This window comes from Pseudopodoces humilis, chromosome 2 (genome assembly GCF_049639895.1).
Source record: "Pseudopodoces humilis isolate 2021_Gansu_Grassland_sample_001 chromosome 2, ASM4963989v1, whole genome shotgun sequence".
In the NCBI taxonomy this organism is placed as follows: Eukaryota; Metazoa; Chordata; class Aves; order Passeriformes; family Paridae; genus Pseudopodoces; species Pseudopodoces humilis.
In genome coordinates, this window is record NC_142201.1 from 48,001,600 (window position 1) to 48,007,599 (window position 6,000).

The following is a 6,000-nucleotide window of genomic DNA, read 5'->3' on the forward strand; positions in this document are numbered from 1 at the left end:
TAATACACTTCTACATTACTCCTGAAAATATATACCACATTAAAAAAAACCCCACCAGACTTCTGTGTAAGACAGGATTATAGATTTGCAGCTGCAACTGCAGTGTAAGTACCGAAGCTTGTGACATTTTGCTGCGATACAGACAGTGACAAACTACTGCACAATATTTGAAAGCAATTAAAATCAAAGTTATCTCACAATGGAACTTTACAAAATATTTATCATACATATGATTCTCCTATCACCATGTCCCAGAATGAGATTTTTCTCTCCTTAAAATAATAAAAACTTTAAATTACCTTTATACATTGGTCTGATCTTAGATTCTTGTAGCAGCATATACTACTCACATTTACAAAGTTTCACAGTCATGGTTGCAGCCACCTTAGCAGTCTGTGATTCATCAAGACCATTTTGAATTCTAGTAGCATCTCCCAGACTGCTTCCAGAGTCTATTTCATACTCAATTTCTTAAGTGCACACTGTGTATAAACAGCCCAAAATTTCAAAAGTGCTGAACAGAACCACACACAGAAATTAATCTCTCAAAGTCTTCCTTGAAATGATCTATCAGCTTGACAGAGATAGCTCCTGCTTAAGAGTGGTTTTAGAACATCATTAGTTCAGAACAACCTTAGAGTGATTACTTTTCAGACAAATCTTGTTTGGGGTGTTCGACATTATGTGAGACAAGATCAAGGAAAAGTTGAAGTCCAACCTCTAAGCTAGTCCTTATTTCTGTCTCACATAAATCAAATGTATCATTGCTCAAGCCACCATTGAATATACAGATCTCTTGAGCAGACCTTTCTTTCGGTTCCTGTTCATGCTCTATCCAAGTGATTCTCTGGTGCCTTCTGCTGAAAAATACCTTCCCATTCTGAGTTTGGACAGTAAGATTGTGAGACACAATAAAAAAGGACTGAAAACAGTCCTATGGCCAACCCTGGATATCCCAGCAAGACACCCCCTTTAAAGAGCTGTTTTCTGGGATATCCTTTTCTCTGAAGCAGAAGATAAGCAGAATTCATGTCCCTGTCATGGCTACTATCTGAGCACAGTCAGCTGGAGGTTCTGGGTCTGAAGAAATGGCTTCTTGTGTGCAAGAGACAGGATTCTCAGTGCTGAACTGAACAGTATCCAAAGGAGGGGAGGGGAGGGAAGGGAAGGGAAGGGAAGGGAAGGGAAGGGAAGGGAAGGGAAGGGAAGGGAAGGGAAGGGAAGGGAAGGGAAGGGAAGGGAAGGGAAGGGAAGGGAAGGGAAGGGAAGGGAAGGGAAGGGAAGGGAAGGGAAGGGAAGGGAAGGGAAGGGAAGGGAAGGGAAGGGAAGGGAAGGGAAGGGAAGGGAAGGGAAGGGAAGGGAAGGGAAGGGAAGGGAAGGGAAGGGAAGGGAAGGGAAGGGAAGGGAAGGGAAGGGAAGGGAAGGGAACTCAAAAATCTATTTTCAGGGCTGCCACATGAGCAGTTCACTCAGTTCATGAAACTATAACAGAAATACCTTATTGAACAAAAAGGACAGGGGCGGGGGAACACTTCCTGGTGCAGCTAGGTGCTCTGTAGATTATATTTTATACCTCATAGTCCTCAGGTTTTAAAAAGCACAGTCACAGGACATCACCCCTAGTATAGCACAAAACCCACTCTGGGGTGACACAGGATTTCTCAGCAGCCTTATATTGTCATTTGTCTGTCAGATATGCATTGGGCATGACATGGACTCCGTAAGTTCACACATTAATATCCCTGCCAGACACTAGAGGACACTTCAAATGGAGATTGATTTTGTTTCTTGCAAAACTAATCTGCTTTGAAACCACTGAAATTGCCCTAAGGATCAAACGGAATCCCAGCATGTGAAGAACATTTGGGGGCTTATTTACAAACTGCTGTAGACAAGAGGCAAAAGCATTTACTTTAGGAAGAATAGTTCAGGAGGTATCTTAAATTTAAATACAGTTTACTCCCTTAGTCTACCATGACTTAACCTACATATGTGTACACTATTTTTACACTCAGCCTTCTCACCTTTCTGTGTTTGCATTTAGTGAGAAGGCTGTAATTTAAATTTTGAGTTTTCATTATATATTTGTGTATTGGCATTGTTTAAGGAATCCTTTTTAGAAAGACGTTGTAATGTTCCAAGTGACTATAACATGTAGGAAACCCTTGTGAAAGGCAGAGTATATCATATACACCCCTAGCCCACACAGGTATCATGGAATCAGAGAACATCTCTGGAAAATTCCAGGGATGAGACCCAGTAATACAAATAATTACTTGCATGTTGCAAATATTTATCTGGAGTAAATAAAGAGTAAGAGAGGTTCTGGTGCAATGACTCACCTACTGACTGATATGATAAACAGTTACAAACAACTGTAAAAATGTCACCATTAGATTTTTGTCATTTCACAGTTTTTTACAGAAGAGTTATTCATTTCCTCATCATCTATTTCCTCTTCTCAGTATGAATAATGTCACAATAAATCCCTCTGTTCAAAGTTTCTCATTAAATGATACAAGTAGGAATGTCAGAGCCAAAAAAACAGCTAAGAAAACCAGGAATAATGTCTTAATGTGGCTGATATGCAGAGGGAACCAGACGCCCTGTAATGTCTCAGCTATATCTGCATACATAAAAGAGTTTAAAGTACCACAATACAAGTTACAGTAATGACTCTACCTTCATTAAAGAGTGAAGCACTCTATTGTCACCATTTTTTTAGTACATGGAAACAAACTTGCTTAGGGTCTATATTGAACTGTACATACATCAAACAGCTGCACAGCCCTGGACTGTACAGAGCCAGCTCCACAAAGGGAAGCAGCAGAGTCACATTACCACAGATGATTGACTGGTCCTTGTGCGTGACACAGTTAATTAGCCAGAGCTCATTACCAGAATAATACTGCTGTACTGTTTATCAGATCTGAGGTAGCATCATCCCCATGTCATGACATACAGATAACCAGCTCTCTCAGGGCACATATCCATACAGTCATAGATAAAGAGCAGCAGAGCTCAAATACCCAGTCTGATCCCATCAATGACAGAATCCACAGTCTCACACGGTTCTTTCTGCTTCAGGATAAGTGAACTTGCCTTTTGAGACACACCCAATCTAGACTTAAAAACTGCCAGTGCTACCAGACTTCTTCAGTGAGTGAATATAGCCATTAATTTAATAGATTACTAAGAAAAATAGTGTCTTATTTTGTGTTTGGGTTTTAACTTCACCTTTTTGACAGAGGAGCTTGTCAGACCTCTGACTGCTGGACTGAACAGCTCTTTGCTATTTGTCCTGTTTTGTGTACCGTGACCAGCTATCCTTAAGTCATCACGCTGATAAACTGAGTAGATTGCACTGCTGGAGACTTTCCAGGTCCTTAATATTCCCATGGCTTTGTGTTGACCCTTCTCCAAATTATTCACATCCATCATGAATTCTGAGCACTAGAACTGGACACTCTATTCCAGTAGCAATTGCTTCTCTGCCAAGTGTGGCAACCCTGTAACCTTCCACTTCTGCCTGGTGGATATACCTTAGGATACTATTTCCTAATTTTTTCACATGTGGTCTAAGTAACATGTCCACTTTGGAACCTCTATTTCACAGGAAAGTCCTCTCTCTAGTTTTTATGGCTTACTTTTCTATTCCTAAATGATAGATCCCCTATTTGGCTGTACAGAAATGTCTTTTTTTTTTTTTTTTTTATTCCTATTCTTGCTTACACCGTGTCCCTGGATACTCTTTGTTGCTTGTCCATATCTTTTCTTAACTTTTCTCTCCTGTTATCCTGTGTCATCACCAAATTTTTTCAGATAAAATGTGGTGTCCTTTTGCCCAGTTATTGGTAAAAATACTCAGCTACACAGAGCAAATATTGTCCCCCTGGCACATCTTGGAAAGCACAGTTAACCAAACAAGACACAGATACACTCATATTTACAATTATGTTTGGAAATAAATAGTTTTGCATCAGTTGAATGTGTGCTGCATTGACCTGTTGTGTATTAGTGAAAATCTCACACAGTTCCAAAGTCAAACCTCTACCAGAATTTTCTCAGTTGTCCAACCAAACTCAGATCTTCATTCAAAATATTCATTAACTTTGCCAAGATATATTTCTCTCAATTTTATTGAGAGAAATTTTATTTCATTGACTGAAATTAATTATTTGAACATATTTTAATATTTTTAATCTGTGTATGTATACTGCTCCATTACTTGTCCTAATACTGTGCTCTGGCTGCCAGACCTGCATTATTCAGGTCTGGGCTTTTATCCATTTTCTGTTTTAAAATAATGGCACAGTGTTACCTTCTCTGCAATCTTCTAGAAATTCCAAAGCTTCTTGAAAAGCAACCAGAGGTTCTTTACACTAATCTCAACATTAATCTTGACAAGGATTTGGTTGCAAGATTACTGGAACTGCCAACTTAAAATCATGTGATGTCTTGCACCTGCTAGCTATGCTTAGTACCACTGGAGGACATTAGATCAGCATCATCCAACAGGAAGATACAATTTATTTTTCTCTTCAGTCCATAATAAAGAACTGAAGCACTTATGGAATGCTTCTATCTTCTCTATGTCAGTCAATGCAATTCTACTAGGGTCGTCCCACATTTGTTATTGTTGGTATTGGTCTTGTTTGGATCTACACAGAAAATACTTTATCTTTAACCCAGATGGTTACTCTTCCATTCCATAATCTGTTTTCATTGGTTTTCATTGGTTTTCTTTGCTTGCTGGCTTTTATGCTTTTCACTGACACCACTCATAAATATAGCTCTGAGATCACTCATAAATATGTCTTCTTTTTTATTATTTGTTTGCTTTGATTTCTCGTACATCAAAACTTCTTCTTTTCTTAGATACAACACTGTTTTCTTTGGGATACTGTAGCTTTTTCAACCTCTAGTAACATATTTTGAAGCAAGTCTTAGTTATTCATGTTTCTTTTCATATTTTTTCTTCTAAGTGATATGTATATCATATTGAGTGGTAAGAATCAGTACTATGCCTGCAACTAACAGATGCAGACTGAATAGCAAAAGCTGCCACTCCCAGATGAATCAGACATCCTGCCACTTCAGCTATCTCCCAATGGACCAGCACAGGTTTAACAAGAAGAAACAACCTCAGAAGGATCTAGTTACCACTGTGTTGTACAGAAAGCAGTGAAAGCCTCCCCATCACCAGACAGCAGTACCACCCTCATGTCAACAGAAAAAGACACATAGAAAAGCTTTGCTGGCACTGAAGAATTAAACTCATGTAGCATTCAACACAAGACCAGTGTCAGATATCAAAAAAATAAAATTCTATTAAAAATTAGTAGTCTCTTTAATAATGTGTACTGTTTGTGCATCCTTCAGATGTGGTTTTTTTTTTAATATATTTATTGCCTACTTTGAGGCAATGAGAGGAAGCAACAAAATAAAAAGAAAAATGCCTCATACAGTATTTGGTTTGTTTTTTCTCTAGTTGTGGTAAGTAGAAGCTTTAGTGTGCATGTTTGGACATAAAATGGAGGCTACAACTTACCCTGTTGTCTGATCCCAGGAAAAGGCAGAGTATCATTCCATTCTTTTTCTTGGCTCCACACATCTAGGCTGCCAGCACGAACACTTCCTGTAACACTGCTGCAAAAATGAATTCAACGGTTACAAATCCCAGTTGTTCTTTTGATGTGTGGCTCTGGTGTTCTTCCCGTTAGCCTTCCATGCCAACTTGCTTTCTCAGCACCAGCTTTATGACAGAGCAGCATGGTGACAGAGGCCAGGTGGAAATAATCTCCCTTAAGCTAAAACCACAGCTTTTGTTAAACCTGAAATGTTTTATTTCAGAAAAAGGATGTGCCTATACAGAACGTCTGAGATCCTTGGAACAGAATACCTCCAGTGAAAACTGTTACCATCTACTATATTGATTTGGCAATCAGCTGGTAAGAAAATGAAGAATAAACTGAAACATAAACACTTACTCATCACTGA